We start from the raw sequence: 25,460 nt of genomic DNA, 5'->3' as shown, positions 1-25,460 counted from the left end.
ATTTGATTGATATTTTAACATATAAATACAGTTTAATTTTAATTTAATTTATATTTTAACACTAAGTTAATTAGTCTCCCTTTTCAGCAGGGAAAAATTAAAAGCAATATATTATGGAATGCACAGAATAACAAATCAAAAGTATATTTAACAAGTAATTGGAGTCCAAAATACCCAGATAAAACAGGGACAGTCAAAGACCTTGGAGCCATCACTCAGAGATCTTAAACACTGAATCATATGCTGTCATAGTGTCCTTCAAAAAGCTGGACTGGCATGTGTGGTCTGCGTGTATGTGTGTGTGTGTGTGTGTGTGTGTGTGTGTGTGTGTGTGTGTGTGTGTATATATATATATATATATATATATATATATATATACATATATATATGCTCTATATCATATTATCATAAAATGAAAATGTTGAACGGTACAACAGCGGAAGTGCTGAAATGTCGAGGGCCCGTTTTTGAGATCGCAGTACAGTGAAGATTGGGATATTTGCCCTTTCCTCACTGTAGTGCGATCACGGAGTTGGAATATATATTTAGTGGGGGGTGTGGCGGGCCAAATTTCAGTTTCGGCATTTTCACTCGTATGAGCGTTCGACATTTTGCATCTACTATAGATGCTATATATATATATATATATATATATATATATATATATATATATATATATATATATATAGTGAGAGAGAGAGATTATATATATATATATATATATATATATATATATATATATATATATATGGTTTACCATCAAAATGTCACATGTCAGTTATTCAAGCTGGAAAGGCGAAAGGCAATTTTCCAAGTTGTAATGAAGACACAGTAGAAAAATGCAAATAACCAAAATGAAGGGTTCCAGCCACAGGTCCACAGCTCAAGTAGTTTATTGAGGAAATAAAAGCAAATAAGAGCTTTCGTCTCAGCAAAGACACTTCTTCTGATGAAGTCTCTTTGCTGAGACAAAAAGCACTTATTTGCTTTTATTTCCTCAATAAACTACTTGAGCAGTGGACCTGTGGCTGGAACCCTTCGTTTTGGTTATTTGTAATTTTCTGAGTTGTCGTAACATTGTTTTTAAAAATGACGAATCCAGAAGAGCGAATGCTAGTATGCATTACAGTGGGGATTGGGAAATTTACCCTTTCCTTCACTGTAGTGTGATCTCAGAGTTTGTATATATAAATAGCAGGGGGATGTGGGTGTTTTTGGTAAAGTCGACATTCCTAAGTTGTTCACTTTCCTTAATTATTACTTTTTGTTATGTGAATGATCAGTAAACAGAAGTTAGGTACTTACCATAACATTCCATGTGAGTTGTTTATCTCGCCTTTATTCTCACTGAAGGGTTCGGAGCCGATCCTCGGCTCCAACACGGCCGATAGCAAAGCTCAAGGTTTGCCAGTAGCTCGAGACCAAGCCCCTTATCCCACAATGCACTGCTGGAATTACCCCAGATCTTGTTTGCTGCGAATAACAATATATATATATATATATATATATATATATATATATATATATATATAGATATATATATATATATATATACAAACATATACATACCCTTCTATATATATCTACGAAGAACACTTCCCAAGGGGGAAGAAGAAATATTGAATAACCAGGATGGTACTAGCCTCTAAGTCAACAGTCAGCCAGGAGGGGGAAGGAGGGAGGGAAGTGAGAATAAAGGCGAGATAAACAACTCACATGGAATGTTATGGTAAGTACATAACTTCTACATGTGAAGTTGTTAATCTCGCCGATTATTCTCACTGATGGGTAGCGTCCCTAGCACTCTCAACCCTGGGTAGCTCATGGGAGTATGTTCTTCAGTACTGTAGAACCAAAGGAAGACCTGTCCCTTGAAGCTTTGTCTACTTTGTAATGTGTGATAAAGGTATGAGGCTTAGACCAAGTGGCTGCAGCGCAAATATTGTCAAGGGGCAATTTAGCTTGAAAAGCAGAAGACATAGAGACGGCTCTGGTAGAATGAGCTTTTGGCTTGTGTGTTAAGGGCTTTTCATAAACAAAGGATATACAATCGGATAACCATTTAGATAAGGTTGTTTTAGACACTGGATTGCCTTTTCTTGCTTCTGAGAAGGATACAAAAAGTTGGTCTGATTTTCTAATATCCTTAGTTCTGTCAAGATAAAATCTGAGCTGTCTGTGAACATTAAGTTTATGCAGCATACATTCCAATTTGCTAGAGTGGTTGGGGAAAAAGACTGGCAGTTCAATGACCTTATTGATATTTGACTCAGAACAGACTTTAGGTAAAAATGAGGGGTTTGTTCTGAGAGATACTCTATCAGTGTGGAAAATCATGTAGGGTGGTCTGATAGATAATGCTTGAAGTTCTGACACTCTGCGGGCAGACGTAATGGTCACAAGAAATATTATTTTCCAGGATAAAAATTTTAGATCACAATAAGTTGCTGGTTCAAAAGGATGAAGAATAATTTGAGACAGCATAAGGTTTAAATTCCAGGTAGAATAGGGAATTTTAATCGGAGGTCTCATATGAAGAACGCCTTTAAGGAAGGTTTTAGATAATTTATGGCCCATAACATTTGAGCCACCAAAACCAAGGTGAAAATTTAAGATGGTAGCTAACTGAAGTCTAACTGTAGCAGCTGCTGCTCCTTCCTTAAAAATTTTTGTCAAAAATTCTAAAATAGAAGATAGTGGAGCTCGGAAAGGGTCAATGTTCTGCATGTTGGCCCAAATTGAGAACCTTTTCCATTTACTGCCATATAATTTCCTGGTAGATGGCTTGTGAGAAAACAAGAGAATTTGTCTTGTATCTCCTGAAATTGAATGAAGCCTGGCAATTAGGGGAAGTGGATTAGCCAAGCAATCAGTTTCAGGGACTGCAGTGAAGGATGAAGGTCCCCTGACGGGTGCGTCAGAAGGTCCGGAACTGGGTCCAGGATCCATGGACCTTCCAATAGGTGATGGTGGAGAAATGGAAACCAAATCTGTCGAGGCCAGTAGGGGGCTATGAGTATAACAGTCCTTCCCAGTGATTTTGCTTTCTGTAAAAATCTGGGTATTAATGGGAAGGGTGGAAATGCATGAAGGAGACCCAGGGGCCAATCGTGTAGAAGTGCATCTCTTGGGGTGGGGGGGGGGGTGACCGGGTGGTGGTATTAGAGCAAAGTAGCTTCTGCATTTTGAATTGATGTGGCTGGCAAAAAGGTCGCAGCAAGGCTGGTCCCATTTGCGGAAAATCAACTCCGCAACCTGTTGTTTGAGAGACCACTCGTGAGGGAGCAATATTGCCCTTCTTAGCTTGTCCGCTATCACGTTGGATTTCCCCGGGATGTGCGTTGCTAATAGAAAACACTGGGATGACACAGCCCATTGCCAGACCCTGAGGGCTTCTCGATAAACGGGGTAAGATTTGGTTCCGCCTTGTTTGTTCAAGTACCAGACTACTGACATGTTGTTCATCTGAATTGCAATAGTTCCCAGAGGATGAGAGTTCTGAAAGTACTGCAACGCCAAAAGTACTGCTCTCAACTCTAGAACATTGATGTGCAGGTGAGATTCTTGATCTGTCCATGTGCCTTGGGCAGTCTTTCCCTGAAAATGCCCCCCCCCCCACCCTATCAGGCAAGTGTCCATGGTCACAGTGGCTACTGGGGGGGGGAACAAAGGGTCTTCCGATTGTGACATGAAGAGACGTCAACCACCACCGAAGGTCTCTCCTGCAAGAATCCGTGATGAGAATCATGTGGTGCATCGGTAGTCTCTGGTAAGACCACTGAGCGAATAGGAGCCATTGAAGAATTTGCATATGCATCCTTGCGAGTGGAATAGCCAGGATCGCTGCCGTCATCAAACCTAGTACTTTCAATACCTCTGCTGCTGTAGCTCTGTTCTTTGACACCAGTAAGCTGACATTTTGGCGGAGAAGAGAGACTCTTTCGACAGGGAGACGTAGAGTGGTAGTTGAGGTATCTAATTCTGCTCCTATAAAAATGGTATGCTGCGATAGCGATAAGGCAGACTTTTCGAAGTTGATTGCAATGCCCAATTGATGGCAGAGTGTCAGAGTGCATTATGTTGCCTGAGTCAATTGATGCCTGGTGGCAGTGGTTAGGAGCCAGTCGTCTAGGTATGGAAACACCTGGAATCCTAGATGTCTCAGGTGAGCCGTGACCACTGCCATGCATTTGGTGAACACTCTGGGGGCTGTGGTGAGACCAAAGGGCAGGGCTCGAAACTGGTAATGATTGGCTCCCAGCCGGAAGCGCAAATGATCTCTGGAGCATCTGTTCATTTTTATGTGATAGTATGCATCCTTGAGATCTATGGAGCAGATCCAATCACCTTTCCCTAAAAAGGGAAGAATGGACTGAAGCATGACCATTCGGAACTTCTCTTTCTTTATGAACTGGTTGAGTCTGCTGAGGTCCAAGATAGGTCTCCAGTCCCCTGTTTTCTTTGGTACCAAAAAGAATCATGAGTAAGTTCCGAATCCAACTTGGTCTGCTGGGACTGGTTGGATGACTCTTTTTTTTAGCAATCTGTGGACCTCTATGATTGCTTGTTCCCTGAGATAGGGTGGAACATCTGGGATTCTCTTTACAGGAATGGGAGGGGAAGAGAACGGAATGAAATATCCTCTGGAAATGATGCTTTGTACCCATGTATCTGATATTATGTTTAGTCAGGCTTCTGGGTAGAAAGACAAGCGACCCCCGACTGCCTCCAGAGCTGAACAGTTGGGCCCCCTTTCAGGGGCGCTGGCAGGGCTGACCGGAGAACTGACCCCTGTCACCCTGTTGCTGCGGACCCCCTCTGTCACGGGGGCAGCATCTTCTATTATAACCCCCTCCTCTGCCTCTAGAGGGGGTTTCTCCACGTGTGTCCTGAAAGGCTGCCTGTGCTTTTCATAACCACATTTTCCTTCCCCTAGGGCCCTTGGGGTAGGGCCGAGTAGGGGTCGAAAAATGGACTCCAACGGCAGATAAGGTCTTGCCTTCCTGCTCACACCTGGTTAAGGTTTCCTTTACTTTGGGCCCAAACAGCGATGAGCCATTGAATGGGGTATTAATAAAGGAAGACTTAAAGGGTTCCGCAAAGGAACAGAGACACATCCAGGCTTGTCTTTGAAGAGCAATGCCAGAACTAGCGGCTCTACTCGAACCATCAGCTGCATAGGATATGAGACACATGGATGAGTTTACCACTGAGTTTAGGGTAGCGAGCTGGGCGTTGACTTTGTCGCCACCCCTGTAGCTACCATACCCTGGAGAGTATCTCCTAGCTCTTTCAGGAGCTCTCTCTGTAGTCTCGTAAAATGGGTCAAGTAGTTCAGTGATCACAGAGAAAAAGTCGCTGAACTAAACATGCGCTTCCCATATCTATCCATGACCCTAGAATCTCTGTTAGGGGGATGGATGGAAGAGGATGTCTCAGATACTTCCTTTTTGGTGGCTGCAGCTACCACCATGGCATCAACAGGCACTCCCTTTGTCAAAAATTGCTTGTCCACTGGGGCAGACATAATTTTGTTGGGTTTACGAGGAACAGGTTCCATGGCCTCCGGTGACTCCCATGCCTTATGAGAAATCAGTTCCATGAGCTCATCATAAGGCAGAGACACCCACGAAGTGGAAGGTTGAGACCCAAAAGCCTTCAAGAGCATGGACTCATCCTCAGTAGGGGTCTTGGACTGCCAATCGCCCCTCTGACTAAGTATCTCTGCAAAGGAGATATCCTCAGAGGGGGATCGAGGGGACCCTTCTGATTCATCTAAGTCCATGTCAGATGACAAGGACTCCTGTGGGGAGTCTAAGTGCCTCCTCTTGCACAGTCCCTTCCTGGGCACCTCCTCAGTGGGGGGATCTGGGGAGGTCTCAGAAGAGTAGGGGACGCCCTGTGGGGGTACTTGAGGCTCGGGGTCTCTACACTTAGAGGGACCGGTAGATGAAGAAGCAGACACAGGAGCTTGAGGGGAGAGGGAAAGCTGAACCGATGCTGACGTTGTCTTTGGAGACAAAACTCTCCTCATAGCATCGAAGGCACCATAGCTCAGACGAGAAGGAGTGGATGGACCCGAGAATACCGTCCGATCCTCCCGCACCAAAACCCTGGGCTCAGAGCCCAAGGTAGGAGCTGAGATCATCCGAGCCGAAGCGCCGAGAGGAAGAGTCGGCACCGACAAATCGGTTCGACTATCCTTCCCGGACCCGATGGGAGGGCGTCGGCTCCTAGAGTCCTCGGTCAGCACTGAGGACATCAGAGTAGATGGGGCCGATAGCACCGGTGCGGGTATCGACTCCAAGGGTTCAACCACCATCGGTTCAATTTCCTTCGGCTCTGAGAGTCCAGTACGGCTCAGAGGAGGAGTAGACAAATCTGGTTCCATGGCCTTCAGTACCAATGAGCTAGTCGGGGCTGACAACAATTTGGCAAGTCCTGGTGCCTGTAAAAGCTTCTGCACTAGCCGATCCATGTCCAAATATGAAAGGCTGACTGAGGACTTAGCTGAATGCACCGAAGGTGCTGACTGGAGCAGAGGTGAAGAAGAAACTTCAGAGACCGGCTCCAAAACCGAGAGCTGGCTCCAAATCAAAGGTAGACTCAGTTCCGATGATTGTGGAACCAATGACCCTCCTACTGAAATCTTTGCCTTTTTTGTGACTTTATCTGAAGATTTGGATTTTGAGGATTTGGAGGATGTACTAGTACCCTCATGGCTACTTAACACTTCAGAAAAAGATTGCTGTAGCAATCCCCTGTCTATACGTTTCCTCCTTCTCTCCAAGAGGACTCTTGAAGAAAAGGAGTGGCAAATGCTGCAGGTGTCTTGGAGGTGTTTAGCCCCCAGACAGTAGACACATCGAATGTGTCCGTCAGTGACAGACATTTTCTGTCCACAATCTGGGCATTTTTTGAATCCCGATTTAGGATGGGATTTCTCCTTATCATCCGACATATCTAAATAACACAAACAGTAAACTGTAAAAAGGTAAATTAGTAAAGTCCTTACTTGACTGAAAAGATCCACAAACAACTAAGCCCAATCCGGGCACTATCTATAACAATGTAATATAGATTACAAATATAGGGCTAAAGAGGCCCACAGAAAAAAAGCCTCACTATTATACAGGTTAATAAGTGTAAATAGGGCTAAAGGCCCACACAAACTAAGAAGCCAACAAGGCCCTAACTTTTAAACTATTTATAACTATTGAACTATAGAATATATATATAACTATTGAACTATAGAATATATATAAAAAGACCTAATACTAACACACACTATATATTTTAAACAAAAGGAAAACTTTTTATAGACTTGCTGTTAATTTTTTTCCCAAAAATGGTCTGAGCTAGCTGGATCACCGAGATCTCTCTTGCCGAGGCAAACTAGATCTGAGGTAATTCCAGCAGTGCATTGTGGGATAAGGGGCTTGGTCTCGAGCTACTGGCAAACCTTGAGCTTTGCTATCGGCTGTGTTGGAGCCGAGGATCAGATCCAAACCCATCAGTGAGAATAAACGGCGAGATTTAAAAACTTCACATTTTGTTTTATGACATTTAGGGTTGCATATATGCACACTCGCAATTGTCAGCTGTGAGATTTTGATAGTAAACCTATATATATATATATATATATATATATATATATATACATACATACATATTATATACATACACACACACACACACACATATATATATATATATATATATATATATATATATATATATATATATATATAGATAATGTGTGTGTGTGTGTGTGTGTGTGTGCTGAATTTTCAAAGCATCAGCCAAGTGAAGTGCTTGGAAAATTCACTGAAGACACTTTTTCTCAAGTGCTGGAGGTGTTAAAAAATAAGATTGAGTGCATGGTTTTCCTGATGTAAGAAAGTCAACTAGGATACAATCAGGGCTTCATTCCTTTATGCTCTAAAAATATGGAGTGTATACCAGCTTTTAAAGCCATTTGTTCATCGAGTGGCACTTAGTCTCTGGATACTGTCTGCATGCAGCACTAAGTGTTTTATGGCTTTCAAAGCTGTAAAACCCTTCATAATTTTACACTTTTTCCTCTGACTAGTAGTACATTAGAACATCTCAAATTCTATGCAATACAAAGAATTAAGATAGGATGTTTGCAATCATAATTTATTTTTTGTGTGTTCTTGCAATATTCTTGATGTCATAATTTACTTGTTGGGTTTCACTTTGCCTCCCTGCCAAATTAAATATCTTGACATCAGTGCCTCAGACTCATAACAATTTAGATATGAATGCAGATGCTTCATGCCCTATGTGTAAATATGCCACAATCCAGAAATTACAGTTGTGTACACTTACCATAAATGTAGATGTTCAAGTGTATTCACTGTTGCAGTCCTAACCAATGGGTTATCCAGATCCCGGTAGCCCTCGATCGGCCAGAATTCCAAAGATAAGTAAAAATGACATCGTCTGTCGTCAGTTATAAAGGATGTCAGGGCATCCAATACAAAAGGAGGCAGCCGACATCACTTCCTCAGTCTTTCTTGCCATAACAGTCAGAAGCCCCCAGAAAACAAGGCTTAAACCAAATTTAACCTGTACCTTAGGAAAAGAGAAAAGGGGGAAGGAGGGAGGGAAAGCAGGACTGCAACAGTGAATGCACTCGAACATCTACATTTATGGTAAGTGTACACAACTGTACTATGTTCATTGTGTTTCACTGCCCAGAGAAAAGGGAGGAGGAACCAACAGAAGCAAGGATTGGAGACAATGCCCTGCAGAACAGCAGTGGCAAACCCTGCGCTAGCTCTTGAAAACAAAGGCAAATTATATGCTTTGTGAAAGTGTGAAGAGAAGACCATGTGGAAGCCTCCAAAATGTCTTTAGTAGGGACACCCCTTTAAAAGGCTGCAGAAGTGGAAGCTGTTTTAGTTGAGTGGATCCTAACCCCTTGAGAAGGAACCTTGCCATGAAAGGAATAAGAAAAAGTAATACAATGAGCAATCCATTTAGAAATGGTCTGCTTAGAAATAGCGTTGCCCTGAGCTCCAGGGGCAAAACTGACCAATAACTGTGCTGATTTCCAAAGGTCTTTAGTCCTGTCCAGGTAAAACTTGAGCTGTCTGTGCACATCAAGAGAATGTAGGATCCTTTCACCTCTATTTCGAGGATTAGGAAAGAAGGTAGGAAGGTGTATGGACTGATTAAGAGTCAGGCTAGAAACCACCTTAGGCATAAAGGAGGGGATGGTTCTCAGAGAGACCCTATCTGCATGGAAAATAAGAAAAGGCTCCACAGCCATCAAAGCATGCAGTTCTGAATCCCTCCTTGCTGAAGTTATAGTCAAGAGGAAGGCAGTCTTCCATGAGAGAAACTTTAAATCTGCAGTGGCAGCTGGCTCAAAAGAAGGAAGAGTGAGTTTCTCTAGAACAAAATTAAGATTCCAGGCTGGAGTAGGCGCCCTTCTGGGAGGTTTTAAGTTGCAAGCACCTCTGACAAACATTTTCATCAGGGGATGAGAGAAAATGGGTTGTTCAAAAGAACAATGAGCAGAAATGGCTGAAGCATGGATCTTGATAGAGGAAAAAAAAGACCACCTTGAAGTAAATCAGCCAGGTACTCCAGGATCAGAGGAAGGATAGGCTGAGAAGAAGATTCCCCTTTAGCCTGCATCCAATGAGAGAATATTTCCCATTTGCCAGCATAAGACTGGCTAGTGCTAGGCCTTCTGCCCTGCCGAAGCATGTTAACCACCTGCTGGGAAAGGGAAGAAGAAAAGGATGGAGTCATATAATGAGCCATGCTGCCAAATGGAGAGACTGAAGATGAAGATGTAGAATGTTTCCCCCTTCCTGAACCAAAAGATCTGGCTTCAGAGAAAGATGCCAAGGAGGAAATTGGGAGAGACTGCGAAGCAGTGGATATCAATGCTGCCTGTGCCGGTCCGGAGCTATGAGAATAGTCCTTGGTCGTTCATCCCTGATCTTCAATAATACTCTGGAAAGAAGAGAAAGAGGAGGGAAGGTATAAACTGACAGCAGTGTCCAAGGGAAGGACAGAGCATCCACTTTCCTGGCTCTGCTGTGATGCTGTCTGGTGCAAAAAAGAGGTAGAAGATAGTTGTCTGGAGAGGAGAAAAGATCCACTTGAGGAGTGCCCCAACGTTGAATGATGCTGGAAAAAACTGCTCTGTTCAACTGCCACTCATTATGATCCAGGGTCTGTCTGCTCAACTGGTCTGCCTAAACATTGAGCCTTCCTGCAAGAAACTGAACTAGGAGATGCAGGCCCAGGGATGCTGCTATGGTCTGCACAGGAGGTAAGAATGAGTCCCTCCCTGCTTGTTGATGTACCACATGCCTATGGTGACTATGGTGATATATGTCCCGACAAGCAGGGTCCCTGGAGAAAGAAGATGCTTGAAAGCTAGCAAGGCCTGCTGGACTGCCATCAACTCCTTTAAATTTATGCGCAGGTGCATTTTCTGGGCATTCCAACTTCCCTGTATGCATCTGTCGACCAGGTGAGCTCCCCAGGCATAGTCCGATGTGTCTGTGGTAAGAACTTGAGTGGCCAGGGGTGGGCGAAAAGGCATGCCTTTGTTCTGTAGACAGGCTGCTGCCCACTATAGAAACTCTGTCTGCAGACATGGAAGCAGAGGAATTATCACATCCAGGTCCTGTGTGTGCTGACACCAAATGTTCTTGAGGTAGCATTGCAATTTCCTCATATGCAGTTTTGCATATGGAATCATGAGAATGCAAGAGGCCATGAATCCCAGACCTTGCAGGTATTTCCTTGCAGGGAGCTGGGACAGGCTTGCCAAGTCCTTGAAGTAAACTGAAAGAGCTGTCTGCTTCTCCTGGGTGAGATATCATCTGGACGGCTGTGTTCAGACACATTCCCAGGAATATTATCCCGTTGGATGGCACTGTTTTTGATTTTTCCATGTTGAGAGTGTAACCCAGGGAAGAGAGAAGAGTCTTTACAAATTCTAGATCTTTTAACAGCTGTTCCTGAGAATTTGCCTGAATTAGACAGTCGTCCAAGTATGGATAAATCTGAATTTTCTTCCGCCTGCAAAAAGCAATGACTGGAGCCAGGCACTTTGTGAAAACTCTGGAAGCAGTAGATAAGCCAAAGGGCAGCACAGAGAATTGATAATGATGCTTGCCCACCTTGAAATTAAGGTATTACCTGCAGCTTTCCCTGATAGGGATGTGCAGATAAGCTTCTTTGAGATCTAACGTTACCAGCCAGGAATCCTTTTCTAACATTGGCAGCAACTGATGCAGAGTGAGCATTCTGAACTTTGGAATTATCAAAAAAGAGTTCAAGATGGATAGATCTAGGATAGGATGCCAGGTGCCTTTTTTTTTGGAACTAGAAAAAGTCTGGAATAGAAACCCTGGCCTACCTGCTGAGCAGGAACTGATTCTATTGCTCCCAGATGTAACAGAGACAAAATTTGCTTTTCTACTTCTGCCCTTTGGTTTGGAGGAGCATCCGGGAATCCTTTGGGTACTGGAAAGGTGTGGAAAGAAAACTTGTGTCCTAGGGATACAGTTCTGAGTACCCATTTGTTGTCCGTGATGGTGGCCCAGACATTTGTAAAAAGGGCCAACCTTCCTCCTAAAGGACTCTCCGGGCAGCCAAGAACAGGCAGAAGTTGGACAGAGTCATTGAGAATGTTTAGATTGAGATGCAGGCTTAGAACTTCCCACCTTGGAAGATGAAGCCTGTCAGCACTTAGACCTTTGAGGGGTAGCCACCTGTCCCCTAGAAGATTTGTAACATCTAGTCCTAGAACGGCTCTGTCTGCTGGTATCAGGGAATGTCCAACTCTTGGAAGGGTAATTCCTGCTAAAGCAAGGAGGCTGAACTTGCAGAAAGTCTTTAACTGTCTGCATAGACTTGGCCTTGTCTTCCATCTTCTTGAGCACTTCCTCTGCTTTGCTGCCAAAAAGACTGTCCTTATGCAAAGGTACATCTAAAAGCTTAGCCTTGACAGGCTCTGGTAGGGGCTGCTCCCTAAGCCAAGCGTGCCTTCTAATAACAGAGCCAGTAGCTATAGCTCTACAGGAGGCTTCTAGAATGTCAAAACCACAATGTAATGAATGTTTATTGACAAGACTGGCAGAATTCAGCAAATCCTGCATATCTTTACTCTCTGCCAACTGAGGCACACTTGCTTTCCTAGACTTAATAGCTTCCCGGGTGTGCTGCTGGTACTTCAGCATATGAAAAAGACAATTACACCTAATAGCAAGAGTGGCAGAGGTATAAAACTTTTTACCCCACCTACCTAGGTTCTTAGATTCCCTGTCAGAAGGAACAGGATATTTAGTAACAGTGGCCTTAACTCCTTTAGGGCCTTGAGAAATAACCTCTGGATCAGCCAACGGATTCCTGAAAAGAACCAAATGAGAATCAGGGACTCTGTAGTACCTGTCAGGTTTCCTGGGAGCAGGAGGAACCAAATTTGGAGTCAAGGAATTTTCCAGAAAAGCATCATCAACCACTTCCAACACAGGTGGAATAGCCAAAGGCTTATGCTGAGGAAAATCCAAAACCTCCCTAATCCTCTTCTTAGAAAGGGGGTAATCCTGACTTTCCCATTTAAAATGTTCCCTGTGAGTATTTAAAGTATCACCAAAAGAGAAATCTTCTGGAGGAGAAGCAGAAGGGATGGACTCCTCTGCGTCTGAATCCTCAAAAGGACAGAAAGCCTGAGAAACTTCCTCTTCATCAACAGAAATGCTAGAAGTATCAGAACCTGAAAAGGACAAAGCCTCAGGAGAGACATCCCTAACTCTTTTTGAAGGAGGAGGCTGTGAACCCCTAATAAGAGTCAAAAGGTCATCAGCCATTTTAACCATTTGAGAATGAGGGGAACGAGACAAAACTGGAGCCTGCTTCTTCACAGGCTTACGACTGGAAGATTTACCTGCAAGTCTAAAGGACTCGGGAGGCCTGGCAACTGTCAAAGTTGCAGCCAAAGTCGTCAGTGTGAGCTTGCTGTCTGAACGAAGAATGGAGGCCTCGGACACTGGAGTCAGCTTTGTGGCTCCGGATCCAGTTGAAGAGGCAACAGCCCGAAGGTCAGAAGGCAGAATGGAAGCTGGAGGCCTGGGGGCTTCTGAAATGTTCTCAATCGAGGCCTCCAGTTGCAAATCTGTAGGCTGCAGGGGCTGCAAAGGCACTTCACCGGCTACTGCATGACTGACGACCAACAATATAATCAGAGGACTTGACCTTCGGAAGCCTGTCGTGGTCCTTATCCTTATGTTTCTTGGGGATATCCAAAGCCTGAAGACCAGCGAACACCATACTGACAAACTTAGGTCAAACTCCAAAATGCTTAGCTAAAAGTTTAGCCCAATGACAAATAGTACGCGGATTAAAGGAAGCACAGAGATCACAATTATGAATGTCGTGGTCAAGGCCTAAACAAATAATACAATAGGAATGAAAGTTCCAAAGTTGAAGTAAGATTAAAGTTCATGAAATTAATATTGTTTCAGTCTTTGATGTCAGCCAGAAGTACTCTTTGCAGCACCTGCAGTGTGCCCAGTAATGACTCCTTCTGCAATTCATATGGAGTTACACGTATTGGTAACATATCTAAATACGATTGTAGATTATTTTTTGTAAGCCCCATTGCTCCAGTTTCTATTGGAACTGTCTGAGTATCTTTCTTTCACATTGCTCTCGTTTCTGCCTGCAAGTCCTGATATTTTATGACTTTGTCTCTCTCTGTCCACAGGACACTGTAGTCGCTGGGTGTGGTGATTTCCGTGATCACTGCTATTTTTGTCTTCTTTTCATGGACCACTATATCCGGTTTTCTAGCATCTACCTTTTGAACTGTTGGCAATGGATGATCCCATGTGATGTAGACTTCATTTTCTATGATGCTTTGAGGGTGATGTTTCCAGTGCTTTTCAGCCACTTCAATACCATAATGTTTGCACAATACCCAGTGCATCCTTCTTGCCACATTATTATGCTTTTCAGTATACAGTCTTTCTGCAATTAGTATGTCACAACCAGCAACAGGGTGTGCAACTGTTTCCAGTTCTGTTTTACAAAACCTACATTTCTCTGTTTCTTCTAAGTTTCCAATGGATTTTATAAACCAACATGTATGTAGCCTACTATCGTGTGCAGCTAATATTAACGTTTCCTCTCTTGGTCTGAATTTGCCTCTCCTTAACCATTCCTGTGTTCGTTCCTGATCAACACAAGGTTCTTACAGAAGTTTTCTAGACTTGCAACTATATTTATGCATTTTCCACATTTCTTGCCTTCTTATCTGGTCCTTCACCTTATATTTTTTCTTTTGTTTTTTGGCACATTCAGTTGCTGCCTGATTTTTATCTGCTTCTGGTTTGATTTCCATTCCTGCTTGATGCCGATATGCTTCTGCTAGACTAAGCAAGGAAGTCATCTTAGATTTATTCTCCTCATGTTTCAGAACTTTTACTATGTTTGGGTCTTGTGAGGTTAGCAGGTATGTGTGCAGTCCCATAATTACAGATCAATACTTGCAATCAATTTCAAGGAGGCCTATCCCTCCTTTGGAACGGGGAATATATAATCGTGGTATGCACTGATTTTTATACATCATTTGGTGAGCATGAAGCATCCTTCTTGTTTTCCTCTCTAACCTATCCAATTCATTCAATCACTCCAAAACTGTAAGTTAGGACAGGAAGAACAAATTTGTTTATAGCTTGAATTTTGTTCCTAGATGTCAACGCTGGTTTCAGCATTAATTTAAGGCTTCTAAAATATTCCTTACTAAGTTTTATTCACATTTGTTTATGCTTTATTGTTGATCCTTCATCAATTCCCAAATATGTATCCACTCTCTCTTGCTCATGTTCTTTTTGGGACATTGTTGTCCCAAACTGATGTTTTCTTGGTGATGCCATTTTCCTGCTTTAAAGGTTACATTTGCACATTTATCAAGACCAAATGACATTCTTATATCATCTGAAAAAATTTTGAAGACTTGCAGATGTGCTTTCAGTTCCTCATCTGATGAGCTATACAGTTTTAAATAATTGACAAAGAGAAAATGAGAGGTCTTTACACTTTGTTGTTTTTTAGGAATCAAATTATAACCATGGCCTAAGCTGCTAAGTAGACAGCTTAATAGGTTTAGGGAAAGACAGAATAGCAGCGGTGACAAACAGTCACCCTAGAATATCCCACATTGAATTTTTATCCCTGGAATAATAATTTGTCCTTTATCATGGCTTAATTGCAAAGTGGTCTACCACTGTTCCATGGTCACTGTAATGTAGTTGATCAGTGTAAGGTGTATCTTATACATTTATCCATGAATATCAAATGCTTTTTATAGTCAATCCATGCCATACTTAAGATTCTTCCCCTTTTTACAGTCCTACACTATGACTTTATTTAACAACACATGATCCTTTGTTCCATATGACTTTCTTTTATTGCCCTTTTGTTCTATTGCCATAATTGAGTTTTCTTCTAAATGACTATAAACTCTGTCAGCATCAATTTCTTTGTATAGTTTATATGTTGTTGGAAGGTAAGTTATTTGTCTATAATTTTTAAAGTAGCTTGCAGGTTCATTCTTAAGTAGGAGCATTGTTTTTCCTATTGTTAGCCAGGTTGGTATCTATTCCGGGTGTGCATATAAATAGTTCTTACTCATAGCTAAATCTTTGTGCACAGATGGTAATACTTTTAACCAGAAGTTAGGTACTATGTCTGGGCCTGGGGTTTTCCAATTAGAGGCTTTTCTTAACTTTGTTTCAATTTCTCTGGTTGTTACTTCATTACTTTTCATATCCTATACCTTTAAACTTCTTATTCTTTCTTTCACCACTTCTATCTAGTTAGAATTGTTGTGATGGTCCACAGGATCCTCATAGATACTTCTCCAAAACGTATCTATTTCTTTCTTTTTTAGGTGGTCTTTCAAATCCTTTTACCTTGTTTCCCAATTGTCTATAAAACTTTTTTGTATCATCAATAAATTGCTTATTTTGCACTTTTCCTTTACATTTATCTGCATATCTTCTAAGTATTTCCGCCAGTGCTGAGATTTTTAGTTTATTTGCAATAGTTCCTGATCTGTTCTAATACTGCACATTGCTTTTATCACGTCTATCATTTTAAGTATTTTTGTTGATCTGTTCCCTCTTCTATACTCATCTAATAGCAACACTTGTCTTAATTGCTTTAGTTTTCTCTATTTGATATTTCCATGATGGTAGTCGATTTCTCCCCTTCCTTTCCCTCACTACCCTGTGTTCTTGTAGTAGAACTTTCTCAGTTATTAATTTAGCTGCACAATAATATATCCTGTTTACTTCTGTTATATTGCATGGATCTCTAAGGACAGTCCTAATTACTGTGTTCATTAGTTTTATCAAACTTCTGACTTTTAGAGTTTTACTGTCTTTCTGCAGTCTGTTTTCTTCACTGATTTGAATATATTTATCTATCACTATTAAATCAAACAATTCTACTCTTAACTCATTTTCTTCTAAACTGAGGACACATTTTTTGTTTTCCATTTCCTGCAGGGATTCTATTGAAAGTTCTATAACATCTTCCTGTAGCACATTATCTTCATTTTCATCTTGTGCCACCCATTGCTCTATCATATGGGAACTCACTGGCCTATCACTCCTCAACATTGACTGTGTCTGAGTTTCCAGTTTCCTGTTCCTTCCCTTGCTGTCCAGCTTCAAGTTAACATTTATACTGGTTTCCTGTGGAAGGCTCCAAAATATCTTCATATGGCACCTGACCAATTGCTTCCCAATCCACTGGTTTCCCCTTAATTTTGATGTCCATTGCTCTATCCTGTTGTTGTGCTTTCTGAATTAGATTTTCTACACTGAATCCTTCACTTCACAGATACTCCATAACCTCAGTTTCTATTTCTTTAACTTCTCTATTACTAATCTCCTTTTCTACTTTTCCTCTTTGTCTTCTTATTTTTTGCATTGTAAAGTTTTCCATGTCTGGATTCCTTTGCCTGTATTTCTCTTCAAATATATTTGGTGCTGCCCTTTTTGCATTGATTTGTCTTGCTTTCTCCTTTGCATAGATATTTCAACATATTAAATCTCTTTAACTTCTATTTTTTTTTAATTCTACTTTACTAATATTCTTTTCTACATTCCCTCTTTAAGATATTATTTTTCTAATTGTGAAATGTTCCATATCTGGATGCCTTTGCCTGCATTTCTCTATGAATATATTTGAGGCTGCCTTGTTTATATTGATCAATTTGTCTTTTACCTTTGCATAAATATTGCACCATATCAAATCTCTCTTTCTTTCCCATCTCCATATTTCTTCTTTGTGCTTTTCAAAAACCTCTAGGTTTTGTTTATATTTTGCACTTTCTGAGATGCTTCTTTATCCAAACAGATCAAAGTTTCTTAGTCTATACTCTGTTTTTCACAAATCTGTTGCATTAATGAACACATTTTTTTATTTGAAGCTTCTAGTAGTCTTTCTCGTGGAAGTATTTTTCTTTCCTCTAATTTCTCTCTCAGTCTTTTTGTTTATCTTGTGTCTGGAAATTCTGGGCTTTTTGCGTAACAGTAACAATACATAAATTCTTTCTTATCCTTAACAGTCCACTCTATCATCTTTATGGCTCTGCATTGGACTATCAGTTTTTGTGATTTTTGTGGAGTAATACTTCCTTCTGCAACAGGGGGGGCATCCTCCCCTTGGGCCTGGCCTGGCCCCATTGTAGGAATGTTTCTGTATGTTGAGGATTCTACACTGTCTTTTTTTCCAGTAATGGCACCAGTGCACCTACCAGGATTGGGCACTTTTTTATCCTGGGTCTTGTGCACCCAGCTATCTTTTTTAATTTTCGACTTACTTCTGTCCATGATATATGCTATATAAATACAGTCTATATATCAGTGTCATCTTGGTGAGATTTTAGGGTCCACCTCATGAAAGTACTCTCCAAGACTTGAGGATGAATTCAATTTCAGCAATACTGCTCTCCTTTGCTTGCTGACTCACCATATCTCCATTTGTTTTTTTTTTTTTTTGTTCTTCTGTACCACACACTCACATGCACACCCACATCTCTGTGGATTGTGTGATGATCTTTGAATTAGTATAAACAATTGGCAGAGGGCACAACCTCCCACATGGCGAGTAGAGGAGAGTTTTCTCCCCTGCAGGAAATGATGTTTCACTTTGTTTTTTTTTTAATGTGGAACTTGAATGTGCCAAGGCTGCTTCTCTGTGCATGCAAAGTGCAGTGTAGACTTCCCTGTTTTTAACAATATTTGCTTGATATTTAGGCAGTTAACTTTGGGTGTGTTCTCTAACGTATAGTACAGCTAGTATAGCTGTATATCCATGTGTGTGTCTGTGTGTGTGTATGTGTGTGCATATCCATTTGTCCTTTTTCCCATTTTTGCACATGGTGCCAAGGTTTACACTTCCAAAAGGCTAGCCCTGCCACGATAGTTCTTCTGTACCATACACTCACATGCACACTCACATCTACTGCTAATTTAGAGTGTCCAGTTCACCTACTGCATGTCTTTGGAATGTGGGAGGAAACTGCAGCACCTGGAGGAAACCCATGTGAAAACAGGGAGAACATGCAGACTCCACACAGAAGGCAACCCAGCTGAGAATCAAACCAGGGAACCTCTTGCTGTGAGGTGACAATTCTATCTGCTGTGCCACATATATATACATACACACACACACACACACACACACACACACATGCACACACACACACACACACACACACACACACACACACACACACACACACATATATATATATATATATATATATATATATATATATATATATATTTATACATGGATCTAGGACTGTAGAACAAAAATTCAACAGTCCAAATCCACTATCACCGAACACACTTTAACAAAAGAGCTTTCACTGAAAAAGTGCTTTCACCAAAAAAGCGCTTTCGTTAAAGTGTTTTCAAAAAAAAAAATAAACATTACATTTATGTTTTTGCAGGGGGGCAAGCCCCCCTGTGCCCCCCACAACCCCCTACTTTTATATTCTTACTCCAAGGTCGCACTACAGTGGGGAAAAGGGAATTTTCCCTTATCCCCACTGTAGTACGATCTCCACAACAGGCATACTTACGCGAAAGTGCTTCTTCGGTGAAAAGCACTTTTGCGTAAGTATGCCCAGCCGTTTCACATTCGATGAAATGGCCGGTCGAGCATTAGTCCTGGACCCATATACATACATACATATATAAAGGATACATATATATATAAAGGATAGGGGAACAAGGTGGGATAATGGTTTTGCATCGTTTTGTCTAAGTTAGATTTTAAGATATTGAAATACATGATTTGCTTTACAATAAGCAGCAGTTTATCCTAAAGTTTGGGAATTTTTTGGGAGACATATCTCTCATGCCAAGTCTTATTTATGTTGAAGATTTAGGTCACTTAATTTTCCATTTTCTACCACTGTTTTTAATGATACAAAGTAGATCTAACGGACTAGGGTCATTTACACCTTTGTATGCCAGTTGCGTGAGTTAGAAGTCTTTCCTAACTATACTGGATATGTTGTGTCAAATGAGAATTTGGTATCTATGAAGGTGCTTAGTTTTCAAATGACTGTCTGTTTTAAAGGGGGTTACTTGTGTGGTTTGTGTGCAAGAGTTCTTGTTTCTCAAACTGCACAGCAGTATACTTTTTTTGGAGCAGAACTTTACAGAATGCTCCTGACACCATAGGTTTATATGAGCTAGGCACTCTTGGAGGATCTGTTTGTCTTTGGGAATCTGATGAGGGCTCAAAGAGCCATCCATGAACATGGCCAACCAGAGGTCTTTCATGTCAGATCTGACAGAGCAGAAGTTGATGTTAAATACGAGTTGTTCCAAAATGGAGACCTGGGGTTATACAACTGGTGACAAGTCTCTTGGAATATAGTTTGCCATTAACTATAATAGACTGGCATACATCACTGAGCCAGTTGACATTCCATGTTATATTGGAATTTACACTAAATATGACAATTTTCTGATGAGGCTAAAGATGATAAAGTGTCAAAAGCTTCACGTAAATCAAGATGAGTTTTGAGCAGGGTTTTATCTTCATTTAGTGCTTCTGTGACTCTCAAAAAAATCAACTGAGGTTTAATAGGCATGACCTACCTTTTACAAAGCTAAACTCATTAGGGTCTAAGGATTGTAGGTTTCCTATCGGTTCATAGGTGTGTACTAGGCTAATGGGCCTGGAGCCTTTACAAGCCAAGCCCATAGAAGTGCCCTGCCAGCGTGCTTTTCGATGCTAGTTCCCAGTGCCTCTATCAGGTAGAGCCACTGGAGTTATCCTCAGGTTGAACTTTCTATTTCCTATCCAGTTATCAAGATTTCTATTGAAGAGGGCCAGTGAGGTGCTCTGCTTGACATGTATGGAAAGTCTGTTCTAGAGCATGGGCAGTCTCTGGGTTATGAACCTGTCCCTCCAGCACATTCTGTTGATTGTGGTAATGAGGTTGAGGTCTCTGGAGCATGTGGTGTGGAGGGACTGGGATTACTTTAGATGTAGCATTTTTAACAGAGCTGGGTCAGACATGGCTTTGTAAGTCAAGCAGAGATCACCTCTTAGTAGACGATAGGAGAAAGAGAATAGCTGGAGTTTTTTGAGTCTGTCCATGTAGGACATGTGTAAGGCCTAGGATCCTCTTCATGAAGTATTTTTGTGGCCTTTCAAGCTGCTGCATGTGTCTAGAGAGGTACATGCCAAATGGGGTATTATACTTGATTAATGGCCTAATGAGGGAAGAGTAGAGAGAGATGATGACCTCTTTCTTCCTGGATGCAAAACCCTTGGCAATGAGATGTGCCACATAGAAGGGCTTTATGACCACAGTGGCAATGTGGCAGTCGAAGGACAGGTTGCTGTCAACCTGTGTCCCCAGATCTTTTATAACACCTTCAGTGTTCAGTGGGCTCCCACTGATGTGGTAATTAGTGGGAACTGAGTTTTTCCCAAAGGAGATGATGACGCATTTTTTGGCATTAAGCTTATGGCCATGGTTTTGACACCATTCACTGGTCGCAATGAGACCTTTCTGTAGAATGTCTATATCACTTGGGGTGTTAATAATGGCTCCCGGCTTGCAGTCGTCTGCAAACCTGGTCAGCCAGAGTCCCTCTGTGTTGGCCTGGACTTCTGAGAAGTAGATGCCAAACAGGAGAGGACCCAGGACCGATCCCTGTGGGACTCCACTAATGAGTAGTTGGCAGTCTGACCTGGAGTCCACTACTTTCACACTGTGGGTTCTATCTGTGAGCCAGTTTGCAACCCATCTAGTGATATAGGGGTTGATGCCTAGTTTGGTGAGTTTATCAATAATTCCTTAGAGGGGAATGCTATCAAAGGCTTTGGCCAGATAGAGGTAGGCTGTATGAACTGCCTTGCCCTCATTCACAACTCTGGTGACTGACTCAAAGAAGTCAACCAGGTTGAACAGGCATGATCTACCTTTCACAAAACTAAATTGCGTGGGATCTAGAGTTTGGAGATTCCCTATATCCTTGTTAATTAGGTCCACGATGATGCGCTCCATAGCCTTACATATCAGACTCATCAGGCTAATGGGGGTGATAATTCTCAGGGTCTGTAGTCACTCCCCCCTTTATGGAGAGGGATGACTGTAGGAGTGCGCCATTCAGTAGGGATAAAGCCTAAGGTGCGGCTGTGATTGAACAGGGCACAATGATGTGGTACTAGTTCACTTTGTAGTTCATGTAGAACACATGCAGGGATATTGTCGGATCCCATAGAAGCTGTATTCTTGACATTGGACAATGCAGCTTTAACCTGTGCTGCAGTAATACTGGGAGCCTGGCATTCTTCCGGTATTGTGATTGGTCCTTTAAGGGGGGAGAGAGGGGTAAATTTGGCACTGAATCCATCAGTACGTATGTTGGCAATATCTGCTGGCTCAATATAGGAGGTACCACTGTGCAGTAACTCAGAGCAAGCCTGGGTATGGCCGTGGAGATTCTTGATATAACTATAGAAGGCATTGTCATTGTTTTTAGTGTCTTCCACAATTCTGCCTTCATAGATGGCTTTAGAGGTTTTGATGAGGGATTTCAACTTTTTGTTGAGGCTAATAAGGGAGTTTTTCCAGTCTTGGGACTTCACCTTTTTCTGCAACAGTTTCTTCCTTCTGTTGTAGAGTTTATTAATGGCAGGGGACCAGCAGATTGGCTTCCTTTTTTTGGAGGAGATTGTCTTGGTTCATACAGTACATTGGTGTATGATTTGGCAGTCATGCATCTATTTTCCATTGACATGGGTGCTGTGAAGTTAGTTTTTAGGAGCCCAAAGTCAGCTTTGGAGAAGTTTTTCATGGTGGTTAACTTTGCAGAGGTTCTGGATGAGATGTGGATTTCCATGGTGATTAGTTTGTGGTTGGATCTAACCAGGGAGGAATTGACTATTGGTGTAGAGCAACAGTTACCTATGTTAGTAATAACTAGGTCAAGGATGTTGCTTACTCTAGTGGGGGTAAGAATGAGCTGGTCCACGGCACTGGAACTGATGAATTCCAGGAAGCGTTGGGCCAGTGTATTGGTGCATGAGCAGTTTTCCCAGTTGATGGAGGGGTAGTTGAAGTCACATAGTATGAGAGTGTTGGGTTAGACCCTAATAGTTTCCAGGGTGCTTAGGAACGTGGAGTGAGAGTCTTGGGACATGGCTGGGGACCTATAGCAGGCTATGACCTGAATCGCCATCTTACCCAATGTTTCTACTTATGAGGTTCATGATAATCTGCCTGAGTTGGTGGTAACAAGGTTGATGTATCCAATTTCAGGTCACTCATCAAAAAGAATAGGAGACTTTCCCCAATGCCCTGAATTAATTCCTCCAGAAGTATAAATAGCACCTTGAATCCTCCCCGAAAAGAGGCTACTAGCATAGTGGTACCAACCCAATCAACAACGGCAGCTAGACTGCTAGATAGATAGATAGACAGACAGACAGAGACAGACAGACAGACAGATAAAATAAATGTTTTCCAGTACCTTGCAAATGTTGGTAAGGCTGATAGGTCTATGGCTGCCAGGGTCTGTGGTGTGTAATCCTCTGTGTCTGTGTGTTGGGGTTTGGTAACCACTAAAGCTTTTCTCCCAGTTTCTGATATGTATCTAGTAGAGAGGCCATGGTTAAATAGTTTATGGAGAAGGTATGAAATGGGGTGTTTCTTAGTAACCCAGGTATTTACCCAGGTATTTTAGCTCATCTCTTAAAGCTGGAGTTTTTGGTCATGGAGAGTGCTTGTATTATCTGTTCAGGAGGAATTATCAGGTGGTATAGACTATGTACTTTGCATTTGCAAATTTGGAGGTGACACAGGGGAGACAATGGAAATGAATGTATCTACAAGATTGTTAGCTGTATCCTCAAGGTTAAAGGGGTGATGTCATTAGTGATAAGGCTGGTAAAATGCTGGGTATTATTTCTGAAATTCTTTACATAATGTGCGAGTGTCCTGTGGTTATCCTTTGCTAATATAGCAATTTTTAATTACCGCTGGAGGATTGATACTGCTCTTCAGTTATTTGTTAAGACTTTTGAGGGAGATAATAATATGACAAGTTTTTGTCCTAGGCTTTAGGACTATGCACTTTTTTCTTTTATTGTACAGTTTGTTTGTAGCTGAGTTAGTTTTACCTGGGGAGAGGGTTCTAAACTTTATATTGTATTTATTGTGAGTGAGAACATGAGCCTGTTTGCAGATAAGCAGCAAGTATAACCTTTGGGAATACATGGTGGCATTTGCTATTGGGTCACTGATGCATGGGGGGAGCTGTTGCACAATCACAAATCATCAGTGAGTGCAAAGAAACTGGCCTTGCAGAGGTCTCTTCAATCTCTACAGACTGGTGGGTTGGTCATTTACCTGTACTGGGACCTTATGGTGAGTGAAATAGAGAGGTTACTTGATCTGTCCATTAAGCTGAAAATGGCTGTGTTTGTGAGGACAAAGATGAGTATGTTGGTACCTGTATTTATGGAGGGTACTACGTGACTGAGGAAGTTTGCAATGACAGAGTCAAGTAAGCAGTGAGCGCATCTATTCATGGAGTTGTGGGTGTGCCAATTGAAAAAGGAATAGTTAAAGATTTTAGAAAGATGATGTTTGAGTTAATAGAATAAGACTCTAGTTTACTGAGCAATGTTTCTTTATATATAGGGAGGTTGTGTAGTTGGCTAGGATGTGGTATAAGGTTGCACTTACTGATATCAGGACATGAAGGAGTTTGATCTGATCAATACGTCTTTCTGGTGTTTAGATAATGTCAGACACTTCACCACCTACTGCTGTCTACTGGTATGTAGGTATACAGAGAAGTCAGATAAGGAGGGATTGCTGTCGCTGTTCTGGATTCCATGACAACACACTTATCCACATTTTCCTGTATTAGGAAGGTCACTGGGGTGTATTTTCTTATTTAAACTCCTAGTGCTGTGCAGCACTGCACTGAAATTTGCCTCATTTGGATGACACTGGTAGGGTAAACACACTGATACTGCCTAAGAAAGGCACTGTGGGGTAGGCAGAGAAAAATTTAATTAGTATGTCAAAACCATGATGAGACAGCTGCAGGCCATCATTAATAAAGCAGACTGGACTGCCTTTCATCTCTATTCAGTGCGACACACCCTTTAGACTGACACCAGTAACTAATCCAGTTGTTAAAGTACGTCATCTTTTGCTTATATCATGGCATCATTCTTGGTGATGTTAGGATACTGATTGAGACATGACTCTGAATGCTCCATCATGTCACCCTTCATATAGGGTAAGGGGGCATACTGGAGCTCATTTACACCCCCACAAATAATGCCCATGTCATATTCATACAGGGAGGGAAAGAACTTAAGTGCTCTGTTACTCTGGCAGATTCTAGCATCTGAGAGGCAGCAAACTGTTATCTTGTCTTTGAGTCTTTGCTCAGCTTTGAAAGTGGTGCACAGGTGTGCTGAACTATGGGGTCAGCTATAAGAGTACATTACCCCAGAGCATGGACTGTATTTGCAGCCTGAAAGACTTGGCCAAACCTTTTTGGTAACTTTTGTCTGTAGTGGTGGTGATGAAATGCTATATAAGGTATGGAATGGGTGTTAATGTGCTGCTGGCTTCTTGCTGTGGTCCATGTATCTAGAAGATTCATAAGAGTAAACTTTTGTGGACCAGGTCATCCACTGACATGTGAAAGAGCCAGTAGAGCTGACTGAAAATCATATGATATGTTTCACTGTGAGATTTCAGTATAGTGGGGATGGGGTAATATGCATTTTTCTAACAGCTGCGGGATCCTGGAGTTGGTATATATAATTAGCAGTGAGTGTAGGAGTTGCAGGGGGCTTGCCATCCTGCAAAAATATTGTTTTATTCTTTT

The 25,460-nt window shown here is 41.8% G+C and overlaps 1 protein-coding gene across 1 annotated transcript in view; it reads right to left on the bottom strand.

Annotated features, from left to right (window-relative positions):
• Positions 1-25,460, bottom strand: part of PLCB4 (phospholipase C beta 4) — a 1,792,792-nt gene that overhangs the window by 436,334 nt on the left and 1,330,998 nt on the right. The window lies entirely within an intron of this gene.

Source organism: Protopterus annectens, chromosome 1.part2 (assembly GCF_019279795.1).
Source record: "Protopterus annectens isolate FY-2018-M chromosome 1.part2, PAN1.0, whole genome shotgun sequence".
Lineage (NCBI taxonomy): Eukaryota > Metazoa > Chordata > Ceratodontiformes > Protopteridae > Protopterus > Protopterus annectens.
Note: the sequence above shows the minus strand (reverse complement) of the source record. Positions and strands in the feature narration are given on the sequence as shown.